The sequence below is a fragment of the Oncorhynchus mykiss genome, unplaced genomic scaffold (assembly GCF_013265735.2).
Source record: "Oncorhynchus mykiss isolate Arlee unplaced genomic scaffold, USDA_OmykA_1.1 un_scaffold_835, whole genome shotgun sequence".
Classification (NCBI taxonomy): domain Eukaryota; kingdom Metazoa; phylum Chordata; class Actinopteri; order Salmoniformes; family Salmonidae; genus Oncorhynchus; species Oncorhynchus mykiss.
This window is the reverse complement of record NW_023494282.1, coordinates 1-22,494: the sequence shown is the minus strand read 5'-3', so window position 1 is coordinate 22,494 and position 22,494 is coordinate 1. Positions and strand designations below refer to the sequence as shown.

Genomic DNA, 22,494 nt, shown 5'->3' with positions numbered 1-22,494 from the left:
GTCTGACAGAGAAAAACCATTGAATGAGGGACATTTTAGACTGAGTAACATAACCAAAAAAGGAGCACTCCCTCTCTCAAAATACACTTAGAAAGTACTTGATTTCAAGGGGGTGACAGGATTTGAACTTGAGAAATTGTCTAATAAGGGACAATTTTGCCTGAGTAACATATTCGAAAAAAGAGTCCTCTACCCTCAAAATACTCTTTGAAAGCACTTGATTTAAAGGGGGCATCAGGATTTGAACCTGGGACCTCTTGATCTGCAGTCAAATGCTCTACCACTGAGCTATACCCCCTCTGCTAGAAACTGTCTAAAGGCGGAAAAATTGTCTAATAAGGGACATAATAGCTGGAGATCGACAAAAACTAATATAGAACACTCTCTCTCTGAAAACATACCCATAAAGTAATTGATTTCTTGATGACAATAATATTACCATCTGAGACCTATTGATCTGAAGTCTGTTGCACTTCCACCTCTGTTAGGAACTGTCTGACAGAGAAAAACCATCTAATGAGGGACATTTTAGCAGAGCACTCCCTCTCTCAAGAAACACTGAGAAAGTACTTAATTTCAAGGGGGCGCCAGTATTCGATCCTGAGAAATTGTCTAATAAGGGAGATTTTAGCTTGTGATCAACATAACCTAATAAAGAAAACTGTCTCTTTGAAAACATACCCATAAAGTGTTTGATTTCAAGTTGACAAAAAAATTACAATCTGAGACCTATTGATCTGAAGTCTATTGCACTTCCACCTTTGACAGGAACTGTCTGACAGAGAAAAAACATTGAATGAGGGACATTTTAGACTGAGTAACATAACCAAAAAAGGAGCACTCCCTCTCTCAAAATACACTTAGAAAGTACTTGATTTCAAGGGGGTGACAGGATTTGAACGTGAGAAATTGTCTAATAAGGGACAATTTTGCCTGAGTAACATATTCGGAAAAAAAGTCCTCAACCCTCAAAATACTCTTAGAAAGCTCTTGATTTTAAGGGGGCATCAGAATTTGAACCTGGGACCTCTTGATCTGCAGTCAAATGCTCTACCACTGAGCTACACCCCCTCTGCTAGAAACTGTCTAAAGGCGGAAAAATTGTCAAATAAGGGACATTATAGCTGGAGATCAACAAAAACTAATATAGAACACTCTCTCTCTCTGAAAACATACCCATAAAGTATTTGATTTCAAGATGACAAATATATTACAATCTGAGACCTATTGATCTGAAGTCTGTTGCACTTCCACCTCTGTTAGGAACTGTCTGACAGAGAAAAACCATCTAATGAGGGACATTTTAGCAGAGCACTCCCTCTCTCAAGATACACTTAGAAAGTAGTTGATTTCAAGGGGGCGCCAGTATTTGATCCTGAGAAATTGTCTAATAAGGGAGATTTTAGCTTGTGATCAACATAACCTAATAAAGAAAACTCTCTCTTTGAAAACGTACCCATAAAGTGTTTGATTTCAAGTTGACAAAAAATTACAATCTGAGACATATTGATCTCAAGTCTATTGCACTTCCACCTCTGATAGGAACTATCTGACAGAGAAAAAACATTGAATGAGGGACATTTTAGACTGAGTAACATAACCAAAAAAGGAGCACTCCCTCTCTCAAGATACACTTAGAAAGTACTTGATTTCAAGGGGGTGCCAGGATTTGAACGTAAGAAATTGTCTAATAAGGGACAATTTTGCCTGAGTAACATATTCGAAAAAAGAGTCCTCTACCCTCAAAATACTCTTTGAAAGCACTTGATTTTAAGGGGGCATCAGAATTTGAACCTGGGACCTCTTGATCTGCAGTCAAATGCTCTACCACTGAGCTATACCCCCTCTGCTAGAAACTGTCTAAAGGCGGAAAAATGGTCAAATAAGGGACATAATAGCTGGAGATCGACAAAAACTAATAAAGAACTCTCTCTCTCTGAAAACATACCCATAAAGTAATTGATTTCTTGATGACAATAATATTACCATCTGAGACCTATTTATCTGAAGTATGTTGCACTTCCACCTCTGTTAGGAACTGTCTGACAGAGAAAAACCATCTAATGAGGGACATTGTTGCAGAGCACTCCCTCTCTCAAGAAACACTGAGAAAGTACTTGATTTCAAGGGGGCGCCAGTATTTGATCCTGAGAAATTGTCTAATAAGGGAGATTTTAGCTTGTGATCAACATAACCTAATAAAGAAAACTCTCTCTTTGAAAACGTACCCATAAAGTGTTTGATTTCAAGTTGACAAAAAATTACAATCTGAGACATATTGATCTTAAGTCTATTGCACTTCCACCTCTGATAGGAACTATCTGACAGAGAAAAAACATTGAATGAGGGACATTTTAGACTGAGTAACATAACCAAAAAAGGAGCACTCCCTCTCTCAAGATACACTTAGAAAGTACTTGATTTCAAGGGGGTGCCAGGATTTGAACGTGAGAAATTGTCTAATAAGGGACAATTTTGCCTGAGTAACATATTCGAAAAAAGAGTCCTCTACCCTCAAAATACTCTTTGAAAGCACTTGATTTAAAGGGGGTATCAGGATTTGAACCTGGGACCTCTTGATCTGCAGTCAAATGCTCTACCACTGAGCTTTACCCCCTCTGCTAGAAACTGTCTAAAGGCGGAAAAATGGTCAAATAAGGGACATAATAGCTGGAGATCGACAAAAACTAATAAAGAACACTCTCTCTCTGAAAACATACCCATAAAGTAATTGATTTCTTGATGACAATAATATTACCATCTGAGACCTATTTATCTGAAGTCTGTTGCACTTCCACCTCTGTTAGGAACTGTCTGACAGAGAAAAACCATCTAATGAGGGACATTTTTGCAGAGCACTCCCTCTCTCAAGAAACACTGAGAAAGTACTTGATTTCAAGGGGGCGCCAGTATTTGATCCTGAGAAATTGTCTAATAAGGGAGATTTTAGCTTGTGATCAACATAACCTAATAAAGAAAACTCTCTCTTTGAAAACGTACCCATAAAGTGTTTGATTTCAAGTTGACAAAAAATTACAATCTGAGACATATTGATCTTAAGTCTATTGCACTTCCACCTCTGATAGGAACTATCTGACAGAGAAAAAACATTGAATGAGGGACATTTTAGACTGAGTAACATAACCAAAAAAGGAGCACTCCCTCTCTCAAGATACACTTAGAAAGTACTTGATTTCAAGGGGGTGCCAGGATTTGAACGTGAGAAATTGTCTAATAAGGGACAATTTTGCCTGAGTAACATATTCGAAAAAAGAGTCCTCTACCCTCAAAATACTCTTTGAAAGCACTTGATTTAAAGGGGGTATCAGGATTTGAACCTGGGACCTCTTGATCTGCAGTCAAATGCTCTACCACTGAGCTATACCCCCTCTGCTAGAAACTGTCTAAAGGCGGAAAAATGGTCAAATAAGGGACATAATAGCTGGAGATCGACAAAAACTAATAAAGAACACTCTCTCTCTGAAAACATACCCATAAAGTAATTGATTTCTTGATGACAATAATATTACCATCTGAGACCTATTTATCTGAAGTCTGTTGCACTTCCACCTCTGTTAGGAACTGTCTGACAGAGAAAAACCATCTAATGAGGGACATTTTTGCAGAGCACTCCCTCTCTCAAGAAACACTGAGAAAGTACTTGATTTCAAGGGGGCGCCAGTATTTGATACTGAGAAATTGTCTAATAAGGGAGATTTTAGCTTGTGATCAACATAACCTAATAAAGAAAACTCTCTCTTTGAAAACGTACCCATAAAGTGTTTGATTTCAAGTTGACAAAAAATTACAATCTGAGACATATTGATCTTAAGTCTATTGCACTTCCACCTCTGATAGGAACTATCTGACAGAGAAAAAACATTGAATGAGGGACATTTTAGACTGAGTAACATAACCAAAAAAGGAGCACTCCCTCTCTCAAGATACACTTAGAAAGTACTTGATTTCAAGGGGGTGCCAGGATTTGAACGTGAGAAATTGTCTAATAAGGGACAATTTTGCCTGAGTAACATATTCGAAAAAAGAGTCCTCTACCCTCAAAATACTCTTTGAAAGCACTTGATTTAAAGGGGGTATCAGGATTTGAACCTGGGACCTCTTGATCTGCAGTCAAATGCTCTACCACTGAGCTATACCCCCTCTGCTAGAAACTGTCTAAAGGCGGGAAAATAGTCAAATAAGGGACAATTTTGCCTAAGTAACATATTCGGAAAAAAAAGTCCTCTACCCTCAAAATACATTTAGAAAGCACTTGATTTTAAGGGGGCATCAGGATTTGAACCTGGGACCTCTTGATCTGCAGTCAAATGCTCTACCACTGAGCTATACCCCCTCTGCTAGAAACTGTCTAAAGGCGGAAAAATTGTCTAATAAGGGACATTATAGCTGGAGATCAACAAAAACTAATATAGAAAACTCTCTCTCTCTGAAAACATACCCAAGTCTATTGCACTTCCTCCTCTGATAGGAACTGTCTGACAGAGAAAAACCATTGAATGAGGGACATTTTTGCCTGAGTAACATATTCGAAAAAAGAGTCCTCTACCCTCAAAATACTCTTTGAAAGCACTTGATTAAAGGGGGTATCAGGATTTGAACCTCGGACCTCTTGATCAGCAGTCAAATGCTCTACCACTGAGCTATACCCCCTCTGCTAGAAACTGTCTAAAGGCGGAAAAATTGTCAAATAAGGGACATTATAGCTGGAGATCAACAAAAACTAATATAGAACACTCTCTCTCTCTGAAAACATACCCATAAAGTATTTGATTTCAAGATGACAAATATATTACAATCTGAGACCTATTGATCTGAAGTCTGTTGCACTTCCACCTCTGTTAGGAACTGTCTGACAGAGAAAAACCATCTAATGAGGGACATTTTAGCAGAGCACTCCCTCTCTCAAGATACACTTAGAAAGTAGTTGATTTCAAGGGGGCGCCAGTATTTGATCCTGAGAAATTGTCTAATAAGGGAGATTTTAGCTGGAGATCAACAAAAACTAATGAAGAACACTCTCTCTCTGAAAACATACCCATAAAGTATTTGATTTGAAGATGACAAATATATTACAATCTGAGACATATTGATCTGAAGTCTATTGCACTTCCACCTCTGATAGGAACTATCTGACAGAGAAAAACCATTGAATGAGGGACATTTTAGACTGAGTAACATAACCAAAAAAGGAGCACTCCCTCTCTCAAAATACACTTAGAAAGTACTTAATTTCAAGGGGGCATCAGGAATTGAACCTGGGTCCTCTTGATCTGCAGTCAAATGCGCTACCACTGAGCTATACCCCCTCTGCTAGAAATTGTCGAAAGGCAGAACAATTGTCCAATAAGGGACATTATAGCTGGAGATCAACAAAAACTAATATAGAAACACTCTCTCTCTCTGAAAACATACCCAGAAAGTATTTGATTTCAAGATGACAAATATATTATAATCTGAGACCTATTGATCTGAAGTCTTTTGCACTTCCACCTCTGATAGGAACTGTCTGACAGAGAAAAACCATTGAATGAGGGACATTTTAGACTGAGTAACATAACCAAAAAAGGAGCACTCCCTCTCTCAAGATACACTTAGAAAGTACTTGATTTCAAGGGGGTGCCAGGATTTGAGCGTGAGAAATTGTCTAATAAGGGACAATTTTCTATGAGTAACATATTCGAAAAAAGAGTCCTCTACCCTCAAACAACTCTTTCAAAGCATTTCATTTAAAGGGGGCATCAGGATTTGATCCTGAGAAATTGTCTAATAAGGGAGATTTTAGCTTGTGATCAACATAACCTAATAAAGAAAACTCTCTCTCTGAAAACATACACATAAAGTATTTGATTTCAAGTTGACCAATTTTTTTTAACTCTGAGACCTATTGATCTGAAGTCTGTTGCACTTCCACCTCTGTTAGGAACTGTCTGACAGAGAAAAACCATCTAATGAGGGACATTTTAGCAGAGCACTCCCTCTCTCAAGAAACACTGAGAAAGTACTTGATTTCAAGGGGGCGCCAGTATTTGATCCTGAGAAATTGTCTAATAAGGGAGATTTTAGCTTGTGATCAACATAACCTAATAAAGAAAACTCTCTCTTTGAAAACGTACCAATAAAGTGTTAAATTTCAAGTTGACAGAAAAATTACAATCTGAGACCTATTGATCTGAAGTCTTTGGCACTTCCACCTCTGATAGGAACTGTCTGACAGAGAAAAAACATTGAATGAGGGACATTTTAGACTGAGTAACATAACCAAAAAAGGAGCACTCCCTCTCTCAAGATACACTTAGAAAGTACTTGATTTCAAGGGGGCGGCAGTATTTGATCCTGAGAAATTGTCTAATAAGGGAGATTTTAGCTTGTGATCAACATAACCTAATAAAGAAAACTCTCTCTTTGAAAACGTACCCATAAAGTGTTTGATTTCAAGTTGACAAAAAAATTAGAATCTGAGACATATTGATCTGAAGTCTATTGCACTTCCACCTCTGATAGGAACTGTCTGACAGAGAAAAAACATTGAATGAGGGACATTTTAGACTGAGTAACATAACCAAAAAAGTAGCACTCCACCTCTCAAGATACACTTAGAAAGTAGTTGATTTCAAGGGGGTGCCAGGATTTGAACGTGAGAAATAGTCTAATAAGGGACAATTTTCCCTGAGTAACATATACCAAAAAAGAGTCCTCTACCCTCAAAATACTCTTAGAAAGCTCTTGATTTTAAGGGGGCACCGGGATTTGAACCTGGGACCTCTTGATCTGCAGTCAAATGCTCTACCACTGAGCTATACCCCCTCTGCTAGAAACTGCCTAAAGGCGGAAAAATTGTCTAATAAGGGACATTATAGCTGGAGATCAACAAAATCTAATGTAGAACACTCTTTCTCTGAAAACATACCCATAAAGTATTTGATTTGAAGATGACAAATATATTACAATCTGAGACCTATTGATCTGAAGTCTGTTGCACTTCCACCTCTGTTAGGAACTGTCTGACAGAGAAAAACCATCTAATGAGGGACATTTTAGCAGAGCACTCCCTCTCTCAAGAAACACTGAGAAAGTACTTGATTTCAAGGGGGCGCCAGTATTTGATCCTGAGAAATTGTCAAATAAGGGAGATTTTAGCTTGTGATCAACATAACCTAATAAAGAAAACTCTCTCTTTGAAAAGTTATCCATAAAGTGTTTGATTTCAAGTTGACAAAAAAATTACAATCTGAGACCTATTGATCTGAAGTCTTTGGCACTTCCACCTCTGATAGGAACTGTCTGACAGAGAAAAAACATTGAATGAGGGACATTTTAGACTGAGTAACATAACCAAAAAAGGAGCACTCCCTCTCTCAAGATACAATTAGAAAGTACTTGATTTCAAGGGGGCGCCAGTATTTGATCCTGAGAAATTGTCTAATAAGGGAGATTTTAGCTTGTGATCAACATAACCTAATAAAGAAAACTCTCTCTTTGAAAACGTACCCATAAAGTGTTTGATTTCAAGTTGACAAAAAAATTAGAATTTGAGACATATTGATCTGAAGTCTATTGCACTTCCACCTCTGATAGGAACTGTCTGACAGAGAAAAAACATTGAATGAGGGACATTTTAGACTGAGTAACATAACCAAAAAAGTAGCACTCCACCTCTCAAGATACACTTAGAAAGTAGTTGATTTCAAGGGGGTGCCAGGATTTGAACGTGAGAAATAGTCTAATAAGGGACAATTTTCCCTGAGTAACATATACCAAAAAAGAGTCCTCTACCCTAAAAAATACTCTTAGAAAGCTCTTGATTTCAAGGGGACACCGGGATTTGAACCTGGGACCTCTTGATCTGCAGTCAAATGCTCTACCTCTGAGCTATACCCCCTCTGCTAGAAACTGCCTAAAGGCGGAAAAATTGTCTAATAAGGGACATTATAGCTGGAGATCAAAAAATCTAATGAAGAACACTCTTTCTCTGAAAACATACCCAGAAAGTATTTGATTTGAAGATGACAAATATATTACAATCTGAGACCTATTGATCTGAAGTCTGTTGCACTTCCACCTCTGTTAGGAACTGTCTGACAGAGAAAAACCATCTATTGAGGGACATTTTAGCAGAGCACTCCCTCTCTCAAGAAACACTGAGAAAGTACTTGATTTCAAGGGGGCGCCAGTATTTGATCCTGAGAAATTGTCAAATAAGGGAGATTTTAGCTTGTGATCAACATAACCTAATAAAGAAAACTCTCTCTTTGAAAACTTATCCATAAAGTGTTTGATTTCAAGTTGACAAAAAAATTACAATCTGAGACCTATTGATCTGAAGTCTTTGGCACTTCCACCTCTGATAGGAACTGTCTGACAGAGAAAAAACATTGAATGAGGGACATTTTAGACTGAGTAACATAACCAAAAAAGGAGCACTCCCTCTCTCAAGATACAATTAGAAAGTACTTGATTTCAAGGGGGCGCCAGTATTTGATCCTGAGAAATTGTCTAATAAGGGAGATTTTAGCTTGTGATCAACATAACCTAATAAAGAAAACTCTCTCTTTGAAAACGTACCCATAAAGTGTTTGATTTCAAGTTGACAAAAAAATTAGAATCTGAGACATATTGATCTGAAGTCTATTGCACTTCCACCTCTGATAGGAACTGTCTGACAGAGAAAAAACATTGAATGAGGGACATTTTAGACTGAGTAACATAACCAAAAAAGTAGCACTCCACCTCTCAAGATACACTTAGAAAGTAGTTGATTTCAAGGGGGTGCCAGGACTTGAACGTGAGAAATAGTCTAATAAGGGACAATTTTCCCTGAGTAACATATACCAAAAAAGAGTCCTCTACCCTCAAAATACTCTTAGAAAGCTCTTGATTTTAAGGGGGCACCGGGATTTGAACCTGGGACCTCTTGTTCTGCAGTCAAATGCTCTACCACTGAGCTATACCCCCTCTGCTAGAAACTGTCTAAAGGCAGAAAAATTGTTCAGTAAGGGACATTATAGCTGTAGAACCCAGAAAGTATATGATTTCAAGATGACAAATATATTACAATCTGAGACCTATTGATCTGAAGTCTGTTGCACTTCCTCCTCTGATAGGAACTGTCTGACAGAGAAAAAACATTGAATGAGGGACATTTTAGACTGAGTAACATAACCAAAAAAGGAGCACGCCCTCTCTCAAAATACACTTAGAAAGTACTTGATTTCAAGGGGGTTTCAGGATTTGAACTTGAGAAATTGTCTAATAAGGGACAATATTGCCAGAGTAACATATTCGGAAAAAAGTCCTCTACCCTCAAAATAATCTTAGAAAGCTCTTGATTTAAAGGGGGCATCAGGATTTGAACCTGGGACCTCTTGATCTGCAGTCAAATGCTCTACCACTGAGCTATATCCCCTCTGCTAGAAACTGTCTAAAGGCGGAAAAATTGTCTAATAAGGGACATTATAGCTGGAGATCAACAAAAACTAATGAAGAACACTCTCTCTCTGAAAACATACCCAGAAAGTATTTGATTTCAAGTTGACAAAAAATTACAATCTGAGACCTATTGATCTGAAATCTATTGCACTTCCACCTCTGATAGGAACTGTCTGACAGAGAAAAAACATTGAATGAGGGACATTTTAGACTGACTAACATAACCAAAAAAGGAGCACTCCCTCTCTCAAGATACAATTAGAAAGTACTTGATTTCAAGGGGGCGCCAGTATTTGATCCTGAGAAATTGTCTAATAAGGGAGATTTTAGCTTGTGATCAACATAACCTAATAAAGAAAACTCTCTCTTTGAAAACGTACCCATAAAGTGTTTGATTTCAAGTTGACAAAAAAATTAGAATCTGAGACATATTGATCTGAAGTCTATTGCACTTCCACCTCTGATAGGAACTGTCTGACAGAGAAAAAACATTGAATGAGGGACATTTTAGACTGAGTAACATAACCAAAAAAGTAGCACTCCACCTCTCAAGATACACTTAGAAAGTAGTTGATTTCAAGGGGGTGCCAGGACTTGAACGTGAGAAATAGTCTAATAAGGGACAATTTTCCCTGAGTAACATATACCAAAAAAGAGTCCTCTACCCTCAAAATACTCTTAGAAAGCTCTTGATTTTAAGGGGGCACCGGGATTTGAACCTGGGACCTCTTGTTCTGCAGTCAAATGCTCTACCACTGAGCTATACCCCCTCTGCTAGAAACTGTCTAAAGGCAGAAAAATTGTTCAGTAAGGGACATTATAGCTGTAGAACCCAGAAAGTATATGATTTCAAGATGACAAATATATTACAATCTGAGACCTATTGATCTGAAGTCTGTTGCACTTCCTCCTCTGATAGGAACTGTCTGACAGAGAAAAAACATTGAATGAGGGACATTTTAGACTGAGTAACATAACCAAAAAAGGAGCACGCCCTCTCTCAAAATACACTTAGAAAGTACTTGATTTCAAGGGGGTTTCAGGATTTGAACTTGAGAAATTGTCTAATAAGGGACAATATTGCCAGAGTAACATATTCGGAAAAAAGTCCTCTACCCTCAAAATAATCTTAGAAAGCTCTTGATTTAAAGGGGGCATCAGGATTTGAACCTGGGACCTCTTGATCTGCAGTCAAATGCTCTACCACTGAGCTATATCCCCTCTGCTAGAAACTGTCTAAAGGCGGAAAAATTGTCTAATAAGGGACATTATAGCTGGAGATCAACAAAAACTAATGAAGAACACTCTCTCTCTGAAAACATACCCAGAAAGTATTTGATTTCAAGTTGACAAAAAAATTACAATCTGAGACCTATTGATCTGAAATCTATTGCACTTCCACCTCTGATAGGAACTGTCTGACAGAGAAAAAACATTGAATGAGGGACATTTTAGACTGACTAACATAACCAAAAAAGGAGCACTCCCTCTCTCAAGATCCACTTAGAAAGTACTTGATTTCAAGGGGGCGCCAGTATTTGATCCTGAGAAATTGTCTAATAAGGGAGATTTTAGCTTGTGATCAACATAACCTAATAAAGAAAACTCTATCTTTGAAAACGTACCCATAAAGTGTTTGATTTCAAGTTGACAAAAAAATTACAATCTGAGACCTATTGATCTGAAGTCTATTGCACTTCCACCTCTGATAGGAACTGTCTGACAGAGAAAAAACATCTAATGAGGGACATTTTAGCAGAGCACTCCCTCTCTCAAGAAACACTGAGAAAGTACTTGATTTCAAGGGGGGCGCTAGGATTTGATACTGAGAAATTGTCTAACAAGGGAGATTTTAGCTTGTGATCAACATAACCTAATCAAGAAAACTCTCTCTTTGAAAACGTACCCATAAAGTGTTTGATTTCAAGTTGACAAATATATTACAATCTGAGACCTATTGATCTGAAGTCTATTGCACTTCCTCCTCTGATAGGAACTGTCTGACAGAGAAAAACCAATGAATGAGGGACATTTTAGACTGAGTAACATAACCAAAAAAGGAGCACTCCCTCTCTCAAAATACACTTAGAAAGTACTTGATTTCAAGGGGGCGCCAGTATTTGATCCTGAGAAATTGTCTAATAAGGGAGATTTTAGCTTGTGATCAACATAACCTAATAAAGAAAACTCTCTCTTTGAAAACGTACCCATAAAGTGTTTGATTTCAAGTTGACAAAAAAATTAGAATCTGAGACATATTGATCTGAAGTCTATTGCACTTCCACCTCTGATAGGAACTGTCTGACAGAGAAAAAACATTGAATGAGGGACATTTTAGACTGAGTAACATAACCAAAAAAGGAGCACTCCACCTCTCAAGATATCACTTAGAAAGTAGTTGATTTCAAGGGGGTGCCAGGATTTGAACGTGAGAAATTGTCTAATAAGGGACAATTTTCCCTGAGTAACATATTCCGAAAAAATAGTCCTCTACCCTCAAAATACTCTTAGAAAGCATCTTGATTTAAGGGGGCATCAGGATTTGAACCTGGGACCTCTTGATCTGCAGTCAAATGCTCTACCACTGAGCTATACCCCCTCTGCTAGAAACTGTCTAAAGGCAGAAAAATTGTCCAATAAGGGACATTATAGCTGTAGATCAACAAAAACTAATATAGAACACTCTCTCTCTGAAAACATACCCATAAAGTATTTGATTTGAAGATGACAAATATATTACAATCTGAGACCTATTGATCTGAAGTCTGTTGCACTTCCACCTCTGTTAGGAACTGTCTGACAGAGAAAAACCATCTAATGAGGGACATTTTAGCAGAGCACTCCCTCTCTCTCGAGAAAGACTGAGAAAGTACTTGATTTCAAGGGGGCGCCAGTATTTGATCCTGAGAAATTGTCTAATAAGGGAGATTTTAGCTTGTGATCAACATAACCTAATAAAGAAAACTCTCTCTTTGAAAACGTACCAATAAAGTGTTTGAATTTCAAGTTGACAAAAAAATTACAATCTGAGACCTATTGATCTGAAGTCTATTGCACTTCCACCTCTGATAGGAACTGTCTGACAGAGAAAAAACATTGAATGAGGGACATTTTAGACTGAGTAACATAACCAAAAAAGGAGCACTCCCTCTCTCAAAATACACTTAGAAAGTACTTGATTTCAAGGGGGTGACAGGATTTGAACTTGAGAAATTGTCTAATAAGGGACAATTTTGCCTGAGTAACATATTCGAAAAAAGAGTCCTCTACCCTCAAAATACTCTTTGAAAGCACTTGATTTAAAGGGGGCATCAGGATTTGAACCTGGGACCTCTTGATCTGCAGTCAAATGCTCTACCACTGAGCTATACCCCCTCTGCTAGAAACTGTCTAAAGGCGGAAAAATTGTCTAATAAGGGACATTATAGCTGGAGATCAACAAAAACTAATATAGAACACTCTCTCTCTCTGAAAACATACCCATAAAGTATTTGATTTCAAGATGACAAATATATTACAATCTGAGACCTATTGATCTGAAGTCTGTTGCACTTCCACCTCTGTTAGGAACTGTCTGACAGAGAAAAACCATCTAATGAGGGACATTTTAGCAGAGCACTCCCTCTCTCAAGAAACACTGAGAAAGCACTTGATTTCAAGGGGGCGCCAGTATTTGATCCTGAGAAATTGTCTAATAAGGGAGATTTTAGCTTGTGATCAACATAACCTAATAAAGAAAACTCTCTCTTTGAAAACGTACCCATAAAGTGTTTGATTTCAAGTTGACAAAAAAATTACAATCTGAGACCTATTGATCTGAAGTCTATTGCACTTCCACCTCTGATAGGAACTGTCTGACAGAGAAAAAACATTGAATGAGGGACATTTTAGACTGAGTAACATAACCAAAAAATGAGCACTCCCTCTCTCAAGATACACTTAGAAAGTACTTGATTTCAAGGGGGTGCCAGGATTTGAACGTGAGAAATTGTCTAATAAGGGACAATTTTCCCTGAGTAACATATTCGAAAAAGAGTCCTCTACCCTCAAAATACTATTTGAAAGCACTTGATTTAAAGGGGGCATCAGGATTTGAACCTGTGACCTCTTGATCTGCAGTCAAATGCTCTACCACTGAGCTATACCCCCTCTGCTAGAAACTGTCTAAAGGCGGAAAAATTGTCTAATAAGGGACATTATAGCTGGAGATCAACAAAAACTAATGAAGAACACTCTCTCTCTGAAAACATACCCAGAAAGTATTTGATTTGAAGATGACAAATATATTACAATCTGAGACCTATTGATCTGAAGTCTGTTGCACTTCCACCTCTGTTAGGAACTGTCTGACAGAGAAAAACCATCTAATGAGGGACATTTTAGCAGAGCACTCCCTCTCTCAAGAAACACTGAGAAAGTACTTGATTTCAAGGGGGCGCCAGTATTTGATCCTGAGAAATTGTCTAATAAGGGAGATTTTAGCTTGTGATCAACATAACCTAATAAAGAAAACTCTCTCTTTGAAAACGTACCCATAAAGTGTTTGATTTCAAGTTGACAAAAAAATTACAATCTGAGACATATTGATCTGAAGTCTATTGCACTTCCACCTCTGATTAGGAACTGTCTGACAGAGAAAAACCATCTGAATGAGGGACATTTTAGACTGAGTAACATAACCAAAAAAGGAGCACTCCCTCTCTCAAGATACACTTAGAAAGTACTTGATTTCAAGGGGGTGCCAGGATTTGAACGTGAGAAATTGTCTAATAAGGGACAATTTCGCCTGAGTAACATATTCGAAAAAAGTGTCCTCTACCCTCAAAATACTCTCTGAAAGCCCTTGATTTAAAGGGGGCATCAGGATTTGAACCTGGGACCTCTTGATCTGCAGTCAAATGCTCTACCACTGAGCTTATACCCCCTCTGCTAGAAACTGTCTAAAGGCGGAAAAATTGTCTAATAAGGGACATAATAGCTGGAGATCGACAAAAACTAATATAGAACACTCTCTCTCTGAAAACATACCCATAAAGTAATTGATTTCTTGATGACAAAAGTATTACAATCTGAGACCTATTGATCTGAAGTCTGTTGCACTTCCACCTCTGTTAGGAACTGTCTGACAGAGAAAAACCATCTAATGAGGGACATTTTAGCAGAGCACTCCCTCTCTCAAGAAACACTGAGAAAGTACTTGATTTCAAGGGGGGCGCAAGGATTTGATACTGAGAAATTGTCTAACAAGGGAGATTTTAGCTTGTGATCAACATAACCTAATAAAGAAAACTCTCTCTTTGAAAACGTACCCATAAAGTGTTTGATTTCAAGTTGACAAAAAAATTACAATCTGAGACCTATTGATCTGAAGTCTATTGCACTTCCTCCTCTGATAGGAACTGTCTGACAGAGAAAAACCATTGAATGAGGGACATTTTAGACTGAGTAACATAACCAAAAAAGGAGCACTCCCTCTCTCAAAATACACTTAGAAAGTACTTGATTTCAAGCGGGTGACAGGATTTGAACTTGAGAAATTGTCTAATAAGGGACAATTTTGCCTGAGTAACATATTCGAAAAAAGAGTCCTCTACCCTCAAAATACTCTTTGAAAGCACTTGATTTAAAGGGGGCATCAGGATTTGAACCTGGGACCTCTTGATCTGCAGTCAAATGCTCTACCACTGAGCTATACCCCCTCTGCTAGAAACTGTCTAAAGGCGGAAAAATTGTCTAATAAGGGACATTATAGCTGGAGATCAACAAAAACTAATGAAGAACACTCTCTCTCTGAAAACATACCCATAAAGTATTTGATTTGAAGATGACAAATCTATTACAATCTGAGACCTATTGATCTGAAGTCTGTTGCACTTCCACCTCTGTTAGGAACTGTCTGACAGAGAAAAACCATCTAATGAGGGACATTTTAGCAGAGCACTCCCTCTCTCAAGAAACACTGAGAAAGTACTTGATTTCAAGGGGGGCGCCAGGATTTGATACTGAGAAATTGTCTAACAAGGGAGATTTTAGCTTGTGATCAACATAACCTAATAAAGAAAACTCTCTCTTTGAAAACGTACCCATAAAGTGTTTGATTTCAAGTTGACAAAAAAATTACAATCTGAGACCTATTGATCTGAAGTCTATTGCACTTCCTCCTCTGATAGGAACTGTCTGATAGAGAAAAACCATTGAATGAGGGACATTTTAGACTGAGTAACATAACAAAAAAAGGAGCACTCCCTCTCTCAAAATACACTTAGAAAGTACTTGATTTCAAGCGGGTGACAGGATTTGAACTTGAGAAATTGTCTAATAAGGGACAATTTTGCCTGAGTAACATATTCGAAAAAAGAGTCCTCTACCCTCAAAATACTCTTTGAAAGCACTTGATTTAAAGGGGGCATCAGGATTTGAATCTGGGACCTCTTGATCTGCAGTCAAATGCTCTACCACTGAGCTATACCCCCTCTGCTAGAAACTGTCTAAAGGCCAAAAAATTGTCTAATAAGGGACATTATAGCTGGAGATCAACAAAAACTAATATAGAACACTCTCTCTCTCTGAAAACATACCCAGAAAGTATTTGATTTCAAGATGACAAATATATTACAATCTGAGACCTATTGATCTGAAGTCTATTGCACTTCCACCTCTGATAGGAACTGTCTGACAGAGAAAAACCATTGAATGAGGGACATTTTAGACTGAGTAACATAACCAAAAAAGGAGCACTCCCTCTCTCAAGATACACTTAGAAAGTACTTGATTTCAAGGGGGGCGCCAGGATTTGATACTGAGAAATTGTCTAACAAGGGAGATTTTAGCTTGTGATCAACATAACCTAATAAAGAAAACTCTCTCTTTGAAAATGTACCCATAAAGTGTTTGATTTAAAGTTGACAAAAAAATTACAATCTGAGACCTATTGATCTGAAGTCTATTGCACTTCCACCTCTGTTAGGAACTGTCTGACAGAGAAAAAACATCTAATGAGGGACATTTTAGCAGAGCACTCCCTCTCTCAAGAAACACTGAGAAAGTACTTGATTTCAATGGGGCGCCAGAATTTGATCCTGAGAAATTGTCTAATAAGGGAGATTTTAGCTTGTGATCAACATAACCTAATAAAGAAAACTCTCTCTTTGAAAACGTACCCATAAAGTGTTTGATTTCAAGTTGACAAAAAAATTACAATCTGAGACCTACTGATCTGAAGTCTATTGCACTTCCACCTCTGATAGGAACTGTCTGACAGAGAAAAACCATTGAATGAGGGACATTTTAGACAGAGTAACATAACCAAAAAAGGAGCACTCCCTCTCTCAAGATACACCTAGAAAGTACTTGATTTCAAGGGGGGCGCCAGGATTTGATACTGAGAAATTGTCTAACAAGGGAGATTTTAGCTTGTGATCAACATAACCTAATAAAGAAAACTCTCTCTTTGAAAATGTACCCATAAAGTGTTTGATTTCAAGTTGACAAAAAAATTACAATCTGAGACCTATTGATCTGAAGTCTATTGCACTTCCTCCTCTGATAGGAACTGTCTGACAGAGAAAAACCATTGAATGAGGGACATTTTAGACTGAGTAACATAACCAAAAAAGGAGCACTCCCTCTCTCAAAATACACTTAGAAAGTACTTGATTTCAAGGGGGTGACAGGATTTGAACTTGAGAAAATTGTCTAATAATGGACAATTTTGCCTGAGTAACATATTCGAAAAAAGAGTCCTCTACCCTCAAAATACTCTTTGAAAGCACTTGATTTAAAGGGGGCATCAGGATTTGAACCTGGGACCTCTTGATCTGCAGTCAAATGCTCTACCACTGAGCTATACCCCCTCTGCTAGAAACTGTCTAAAGGCGGAAAAATTGTCTAATAAGGGACATTATAGCTGGAGATCAACAAAAACTAATGAAGAACACTCTCTCTCTGAAAACATACCCATAAAGTATTTGATTTGAAGATGACAAATATATTACAATCTGAGACCTATTGATCTGAAGTCTGTTGCACTTCCACCTCTGTTAGGAACTGTCTGACAGAGAAAAACCATGTAATGAGGGACATTTTAGCAGAGCACTCCCTCTCTCAAGAAACACTGAGAAAGTACTTGATTTCAAGGGGGGCGCCAGGATTTTATACTGTCAAATTGTCTAACAAGGGAGATTTTAGCTTGTGATCAACATAACCTAATAAAGAAAACTCTCTCTATGAAAACGTACCCATAAAGTGTTTTGATTTCAAGTTGACAAAAAAATTACAATCTGAGACCTATTGATCTGAAGTCTATTGCACTTCCTCCTCTGATAGGAACTGTCTGACAGAGAAAAACCATTGAATGAGGGACATTTTAGACTGAGTAACATAACCAAAAAAGGAGCACTCCCTCTCTCAAGATACACTTAGAAAGTACTTGATTTCAAGGGGGGCGCCAGGATTTGATACTGAGAAATTGTCTAACAAGGGAGATTTTAGCTTGTGATCAACATAACCTAATAAAGAAAACTCTCTCTTTGAAAATGTACCCATAAAGTGTTTGATTTCAAGTTGACAAAAAAATTACAATCTGAGACCTATTGATCTGAAGTCTATTGCACTTCCGCCTCTGATAGGAACTGTCTGACAGAGAAAAACCATTGAATGAGGGACATTTTAGACTGAGTAACATAACCAAAAAAGGAGCACTCCCTCTCTCAAAATACACTTAGAAAGTACTTGATTTCAAGGGGGTGACAGGATTTGAACTTGAGAAATTGTCTAATAATGGACAATTTTGCCTGAGTAACATATTCGAAAGAAGAGTCCTCTACCCTCAAAATACTCTTTGAAAGCACTTAGATTTAAAGGGGGCATCAGGATTTGAACCTGGGACCTCTTGATCTGCAGTCAAATGCTCTACCACTGAGCTATACCCCCTCTGCTAGAAACTGTCTAAAGGCGGAAAAATTGTCTAATAAGGGACATTATAGCTGGAGATCAACAAAAACTAATGAAGAACACTCTCTCTCTGAAAACATACCCATAAAGTATTTGATTTGAAGATGACAAATATATTACAATCTGAGACCTATTGATCTGAAGTCTGTTGCACTTCCACCTCTGTTAGGAACTGTCTGACAGAGAAAAACCATGTAATGAGGGACATTTTAGCAGAGCACTCCCTCTCTCAAGAAACACTGAGAAAGTACTTGATTTCAAGGGGGGCGCCAGGATTTGATACTGAGAAATTGTCTAACAAGGGAGATTTTAGCTTGTGATCAACATAACCTAATAAAGAAAACTCTCTCTTTGAAAACGTACCCATAAAGTGTTTGATTTCAAGTTGACAAAAAAATTACAATCTGAGACCTATTGATCTGAAGTCTATTGCACTTCCTCCTCTGATAGGAACTGTCTGACAGAGAAAAAACATTGAATGAGGGACATTTTAGACTGAGTAACATAACCAAAAAAGGAGCACTCCCTCTCTCAAAATACACTTAGAAAGTACTTGATTTCAAGGGGGTGACAGGATTTGAACTTGAGAAATTGTCTAATAATGGACAATTTTGCCTGAGTAACATATTCGAAAAAAGCGTCCTCTACCCTCAAAATACTCTTTGAAAGCACTTGATTTAAAGGGGGCATCAGGATTTGAACCTGGGACCTCTTGATCTGCAATCAAATGCTCTACCACTGAGCTATACCCCCTCTGCTAGAAACTGTCTAAAGGCGGAAAAATTGTCTAATAAGGGACATTATAGCTGGAGATCAACAAAAACTAATGAAGAACACTCTCTCTCTGAAAACATACCCATAAAGTATTTGATTTGAAGATGACAAATATATTACAATCTGAGACCTATTGATCTGAAGTCTGTTGCACTTCCACCTCTGTTAGGAACTGTCTGACAGAGAAAAACCATGTAATGAGGGACATTTTAGCAGAGCACTCCCTCTCTCAAGAAACACTGAGAAAGTACTTGATTTCAAGGGGGCGCGAGTATTTGATCCTGAGAAATTGTCTAATAAGGGAGATTTTAGCTTGTGATCAACATAACCTAATAAAGAAAACTCTCTCTTTGAAAACGTACCCATAAAGTGTTTGATTTCAAGTTGACAAAAAAATTACAATCTGAGACCTATTGATCTGAAGTCTATTGCACTTCCACCTCTGATAGGAACTGTCTGACAGAGAAAAAACATTGAATGAGGGACATTTTAGACTGAGTAACATAACCAAAAAAGTAGCACTCCACCTCTCAAGATACACTTAGAAAGTAGTTGATTTCAAGGGGGTGCCAGGATTTGAACGTGAGAAATAGTCTAATAAGGGACAATTTTCCCTGAGTAACATATACCAAAAAAGAGTCCTCTACCCTCAAAATACTCATAGAAAGCTCTTGATTTTAAGGGGGCACCGGGATTTGAACCTGGGACCTCTTGATCTGCAGTCAAATGCTCTACCACTGAGCTATACCCCCTCTGCTAGAGACTGTCTAAAGGCAGAAAAATTGTCCAATAAGGGACATTATAGCTGTAGATCAACAAAAACTAATATAGAACACTCTCTCTCTCTGAAAACATACCCATAAAGTATTTGATTTGAAGATGACAAATATATTACAATCTGAGACCTATTGATCTGAAGTCTATTGCACTTCCTCCTCTGATAGGAACTGTCTGACAGAGAAAAAACATTGAATGAGGGACATTTTAGACTGAGTAACATAACCAAAAAAGGAGCACTCCCGCTCTCAAAATACACTTAGAAAGTACTTGATTTCAAGGGGGTTTCAGGATTTGAACTTGAGAAATTGTCTAATAAGGGACAATTTTGCCTGAGTAACATATTCGGAAAAAAAAGTCATCTACCCTCAAAATACTCTTTGAAAGCTCTTGATTTAAAGGGGGCATCAGGATTTGAACCTGGGACCTCTTGATCTGCAGTCAAATGCTCTACCACTGAGCTATACCCCCTCTGCTAGAAACTGCCTAAAGGCAGAAAAATGGTCCAATAAGGGACATTATAGCTGTAGAACCTAGAAAGTATATGATTTCAAGATGACAAATATATTATAATCTGAGACCTATTGATCTGAAGTCTGTTGCACTTCCACCTCTGTTAAGAACTGTCTGACAGAGAAAAAACCATCTAATGAGGGACATTTTAGCAGAGCACTCCCTCTCTCGAGAAACACTGAGAAAGTACTTGATTTCAAGGGGGCGCCAGTATTTGATCCTGAGAAATTGTCTAATAAGGGAGATTTTAGCTTGTGATCAACATAACCTAATAAAGAAAACTCTCTCTTTGAAAACGTACCCATAAAGTGTTTGATTTCAAGTTGACAAAAAAATTACAATCTGAGACCTATTGGTCTTTGGCACTTCCACCTCTGATAGGAACTGTCTGACAGAGAAAAAACATTGAATGAGGGACATTTTAGACTGAGTAACATAACCAAAAAAGGAGCACTCCCTCTCTCAAGATACACTTAGAAAGTACTTGATTTCAAGGGGGCGCCAGTATTTGATCCTGAGAAATTGTCTAATAAGGGAGATTTTAGCTTGTGATCAACATAACCTAAGAAAGAAAACTCTCTCTTTGAAAACGTACCCATAAAGTGTTTGATTTCAAGTTGACAAAAAAATTACAATCTGAGACATATTGATCTGAAGTCTATTGCACTTCCACCTCTGATAGGAACTGTCTGACAGAGAAAAAACATTGAATGAGGGACATTTTAGACTGAGTAACATAACCAAAAAAGTAGCACTCCACCTCTCAAGATACACTTAGAAAGTAGTTGATTTCAAGGGGGCGCCAGTATTTGATCCTGAGAAATTGTCTAATAAGGGAGATTTTAGCTTGTGATCAACATAACCTAATAAAGAAAACTCTCTCTTTGAAAACGTACCCATAAAGTGTTTGATTTCAAGTTGACAAAAAAATTAGAATCTGAGACATATTGATCTGAAGTCTATTGCACTTCCACCTCTGATAGGAACTGTCTGACAGAGAAAAAACATTGAATGAGGGACATTTTAGACTGAGTAACATAACCAAAAAAGTAGCACTCCACCTCTCAAGATACACTTAGAAAGTAGTTGATTTCAAGGGGTTGCCAGGATTTGAACGTGAGAAATAGTCTAATAAGGGACAATTTTCCCTGAGTAACATATACCAGAAAAGAGTCCTCTACCCTCAAAATACTCTTAGAAAGCTCTTGATTTTAAGGGGGCACCGGGATTTGAACCTGGGACCTCTTGATCTGCAGTCAAATGCTCTACCACTGAGCTATACCCCCTCTGCTAGAAACTGCCTGAAGGCGGAAAAATTGTCTAATAAGGGACATTATAGCTGGAGATCAACAAAATCTAATGAAGAACACTCTTTCTCTGAAAACATACCCAGAAAGTATTTGATTTGAAGATGACAAATATATTACAATCTGAGACCTATTGATCTGAAGTCTATTGCACTTCCACCTCTGATAGGAACTGTCTGACAGAGAAAAACCATTGAATGAGGGACATTTTAGACTGAGTAACATAACAAAAAAAGGAGCACTCCCTCTCTCAAAATACACTTAGAAAGTACTTGATTTCAAGCGGGTGACAGGATTTGAACTTGAGAAATTGTCTAATAAGGGACAATTTTGCCTGAGTAACATATTCGAAAAAAGAGTCCTCTACCCTCAAAATACTCTTTGAAATCACTTGATTTAAAGGGGGCATCAGGATTTGAACCTGGGACCTCTTGATCTGCAGTCAAATGCTCTACCACTGAGCTATACCCCCTCTGCTTGAAATTGTCTAAAGGCCAAAAAATTGTCTAATAAGGGACATTATAGCTGGAGATCAACAAAAACTAATGAAGAACACTCTCTCTCTGAAAACATACCCATAAAGTATTTGATTTGAAGATGACAAATATATTACAATCTGAGACCTATTGATCTGAAGTCTATTGCACTTCCACCTCTGATAGGAACTGTCTGACAGAGAAAAACCATTGAATGAGGGACATTTTAGACTGAGTAACATAACCAA

At 37.8% G+C, this 22,494-nt stretch overlaps 28 non-coding genes across 28 annotated transcripts; all 28 read right to left on the bottom strand.

The window, feature by feature from the left end:
• Positions 1-226: 226 nt before the first annotated feature.
• Positions 227-298, bottom strand: trnac-gca. The gene has a single exon. It is a non-coding gene; the product is annotated as a tRNA-Cys (tRNA).
• Positions 299-999: 701 nt separating this feature from the next.
• On the bottom strand, positions 1,000-1,071 carry trnac-gca. The gene has a single exon. It is a non-coding gene; the product is annotated as a tRNA-Cys (tRNA).
• Positions 1,072-1,773: 702 nt separating this feature from the next.
• On the bottom strand, positions 1,774-1,845 carry trnac-gca. Its single transcript has one exon. It is a non-coding gene; the product is annotated as a tRNA-Cys (tRNA).
• Positions 1,846-2,545: 700 nt separating this feature from the next.
• On the bottom strand, positions 2,546-2,617 carry trnac-gca. Its single transcript has one exon. It is a non-coding gene; the product is annotated as a tRNA-Cys (tRNA).
• Positions 2,618-3,317: 700 nt separating this feature from the next.
• Positions 3,318-3,389, bottom strand: trnac-gca. The gene has a single exon. It is a non-coding gene; the product is annotated as a tRNA-Cys (tRNA).
• A 700-nt stretch (positions 3,390-4,089) lies between these two features.
• On the bottom strand, positions 4,090-4,161 carry trnac-gca. The gene has a single exon. It is a non-coding gene; the product is annotated as a tRNA-Cys (tRNA).
• Positions 4,162-4,282: 121 nt separating this feature from the next.
• On the bottom strand, positions 4,283-4,354 carry trnac-gca. Its single transcript has one exon. It is a non-coding gene; the product is annotated as a tRNA-Cys (tRNA).
• Positions 4,355-4,599: 245 nt separating this feature from the next.
• Positions 4,600-4,671, bottom strand: trnas-gcu. The gene has a single exon. It is a non-coding gene; the product is annotated as a tRNA-Ser (tRNA).
• Positions 4,672-5,255: 584 nt separating this feature from the next.
• trnac-gca lies at positions 5,256-5,327 on the bottom strand. Its single transcript has one exon. It is a non-coding gene; the product is annotated as a tRNA-Cys (tRNA).
• A 1,426-nt stretch (positions 5,328-6,753) lies between these two features.
• On the bottom strand, positions 6,754-6,825 carry trnac-gca. The gene has a single exon. It is a non-coding gene; the product is annotated as a tRNA-Cys (tRNA).
• Positions 6,826-7,828: 1,003 nt separating this feature from the next.
• trnac-gca lies at positions 7,829-7,900 on the bottom strand. The gene has a single exon. It is a non-coding gene; the product is annotated as a tRNA-Cys (tRNA).
• A 1,001-nt stretch (positions 7,901-8,901) lies between these two features.
• Positions 8,902-8,973, bottom strand: trnac-gca. Its single transcript has one exon. It is a non-coding gene; the product is annotated as a tRNA-Cys (tRNA).
• A 379-nt stretch (positions 8,974-9,352) lies between these two features.
• trnac-gca lies at positions 9,353-9,424 on the bottom strand. Its single transcript has one exon. It is a non-coding gene; the product is annotated as a tRNA-Cys (tRNA).
• A 721-nt stretch (positions 9,425-10,145) lies between these two features.
• On the bottom strand, positions 10,146-10,217 carry trnac-gca. Its single transcript has one exon. It is a non-coding gene; the product is annotated as a tRNA-Cys (tRNA).
• A 379-nt stretch (positions 10,218-10,596) lies between these two features.
• trnac-gca lies at positions 10,597-10,668 on the bottom strand. The gene has a single exon. It is a non-coding gene; the product is annotated as a tRNA-Cys (tRNA).
• Positions 10,669-11,974: 1,306 nt separating this feature from the next.
• On the bottom strand, positions 11,975-12,046 carry trnac-gca. Its single transcript has one exon. It is a non-coding gene; the product is annotated as a tRNA-Cys (tRNA).
• Positions 12,047-12,750: 704 nt separating this feature from the next.
• Positions 12,751-12,822, bottom strand: trnac-gca. The gene has a single exon. It is a non-coding gene; the product is annotated as a tRNA-Cys (tRNA).
• A 702-nt stretch (positions 12,823-13,524) lies between these two features.
• On the bottom strand, positions 13,525-13,596 carry trnac-gca. The gene has a single exon. It is a non-coding gene; the product is annotated as a tRNA-Cys (tRNA).
• A 703-nt stretch (positions 13,597-14,299) lies between these two features.
• On the bottom strand, positions 14,300-14,372 carry trnac-gca. Its single transcript has one exon. It is a non-coding gene; the product is annotated as a tRNA-Cys (tRNA).
• Positions 14,373-15,074: 702 nt separating this feature from the next.
• Positions 15,075-15,146, bottom strand: trnac-gca. The gene has a single exon. It is a non-coding gene; the product is annotated as a tRNA-Cys (tRNA).
• Positions 15,147-15,848: 702 nt separating this feature from the next.
• Positions 15,849-15,920, bottom strand: trnac-gca. The gene has a single exon. It is a non-coding gene; the product is annotated as a tRNA-Cys (tRNA).
• A 1,308-nt stretch (positions 15,921-17,228) lies between these two features.
• trnac-gca lies at positions 17,229-17,300 on the bottom strand. Its single transcript has one exon. It is a non-coding gene; the product is annotated as a tRNA-Cys (tRNA).
• Positions 17,301-18,306: 1,006 nt separating this feature from the next.
• trnac-gca lies at positions 18,307-18,378 on the bottom strand. The gene has a single exon. It is a non-coding gene; the product is annotated as a tRNA-Cys (tRNA).
• Positions 18,379-19,080: 702 nt separating this feature from the next.
• Positions 19,081-19,152, bottom strand: trnac-gca. The gene has a single exon. It is a non-coding gene; the product is annotated as a tRNA-Cys (tRNA).
• A 701-nt stretch (positions 19,153-19,853) lies between these two features.
• Positions 19,854-19,925, bottom strand: trnac-gca. Its single transcript has one exon. It is a non-coding gene; the product is annotated as a tRNA-Cys (tRNA).
• A 424-nt stretch (positions 19,926-20,349) lies between these two features.
• Positions 20,350-20,421, bottom strand: trnac-gca. Its single transcript has one exon. It is a non-coding gene; the product is annotated as a tRNA-Cys (tRNA).
• Positions 20,422-21,677: 1,256 nt separating this feature from the next.
• trnac-gca lies at positions 21,678-21,749 on the bottom strand. The gene has a single exon. It is a non-coding gene; the product is annotated as a tRNA-Cys (tRNA).
• Positions 21,750-22,170: 421 nt separating this feature from the next.
• Positions 22,171-22,242, bottom strand: trnac-gca. The gene has a single exon. It is a non-coding gene; the product is annotated as a tRNA-Cys (tRNA).
• Positions 22,243-22,494: the final 252 nt, after the last annotated feature.